We start from the raw sequence: 1,706 nt of genomic DNA on the forward strand, positions 1-1,706 counted from the left end.
ATAGACTGTGAACTAGTGTCTTTCATTTGCAAAATTGAAGCATTGAGGAAAGAATGACAAAACACTGGTGGTTTTTCAACCTTTTTAGACTCAAGGTATCTCTCAGAAAGTGCCAACTCTTAGCCTTCGCTTATTTTTGACTATGGAACAATAATAGAGCAACTATACAGTTAGGACTAGCAACTTGGAAAAACCACATCAGGTCAGAATATTTTCAATGCTATGAATATCTATTTGAAATTTCCGGGTTTAGCTTGTGAATCATGTATGGGTGTGTGCACACCTAATGGTACTAATATTGTGCAGTACCCTGGGGCACCCTTAAAAAAAGTCTTATGGCATCCTGGTTGAGAGTCACTGGAGTAGACATGCTGATGAAATGACAGAGAAAGAGGGAGAATGTGTCAGCCAATGAAATAAGATTTAAATACCACTGAGTTCACCAGTTCAGGAGTGATGGATGTTCCTGCTCTTTGGGGTGAGTAATGGGTGGCTAAACAGAGTGATTTTTTTCTGGTATTCTTTCTCCCTCTCCCCCCAGCTTCTAGTGTTAAGTCTACATTAAAAGCTGTATTTATCCTGTGGCAAGATTCAGAGGTGATGTGAGGAAAGGCAAGAGTGAAATAACCCTCCTGTGCAAAGGAGTCTCACTTCAGATTGGAAGCTGTGTATTTCTGCCACAGGCCCTTTAGATTCTGAATAGAGACAGCATGCAAGAAATCCAGCTTCTTATTTCTAGTATTCTTCACCATCTAAAATAGTGGGTTAAAAGTACTTAGGAGTCATTTGGTATACCTACTCAGCAAGGCTGTAAACCCTGTTAGAGCACATCCATTCAGCAGGAACTTTTAAGAAAGCTTGTTTACTTCATTGTACTTTGCAGTGGGTTATGTTCCAAGTCATTATTAAAATTAATTATATGCCCCTGTGACCTCAATCATGCATATAGTCATGGACAGAAATGATCCTACTGAAGTCAACAGAAATATTCACATAAACCATGTTGTGCACATGTGCCAGTCTGCAGAACAAGGGGCTCAGAGCGCCAATCCAATATATGGTCATAGCCAGATATTTTTTATACAATCAAATAGTTAAAAAGATTAAGATAAAAATGTACTTTCCTTTTCCCATGCTTAGTTTTGCATATACATTTTTTTCCCTAATTACAATGATGTAATTAACTGAATTTAAAGATAAAACCTCATTTAATTTCTTTTAAATCAACAAATACGTTCAAAATCCCCTTTGTCATGGGCTCTACAAACCCCAACCTTTATTACCCTCTTTGACACCTACTTCAAAGACCTTGTCAGATGCATTTATCATAGAATAATAGAAGTAGGTTGGAAGTGACCTTGTAGATCTTCAAGTCCAACCCCACCGCCTGGGCGGGAGAAAATACTGGACTCAAATGAGTCCAGCCAGGTAGGCATCAAGCCTCTTCTTAAAGATCCCCAGGGTAGGAGCCAGCATCACTTCCCTGGGAAGTTGGGTCCAGCTCCTAGCCGCCCTAACTGTGAAGTAGTTCTTGTGGATGTATAATCTAAATCTACTCTCTAATAATTTGTGTCCATTGTTCCTTGTCATGCCAGGGGGCGCTAGGGGAAGCAGTGTCTCCCCTAAACCCTTCTGGTCCCCCCTAGTGAGTTTATAGACAGTCACCAGGTCCCCCCCCAGCCTTCTCTTGTGAAGGCTGAACAGGT

This window comes from Crocodylus porosus, unplaced genomic scaffold (assembly GCF_001723895.1).
Source record: "Crocodylus porosus isolate Cpor-Errol unplaced genomic scaffold, CroPor_comp1, whole genome shotgun sequence".
NCBI classification, from domain to species: domain Eukaryota; kingdom Metazoa; phylum Chordata; order Crocodylia; family Crocodylidae; genus Crocodylus; species Crocodylus porosus.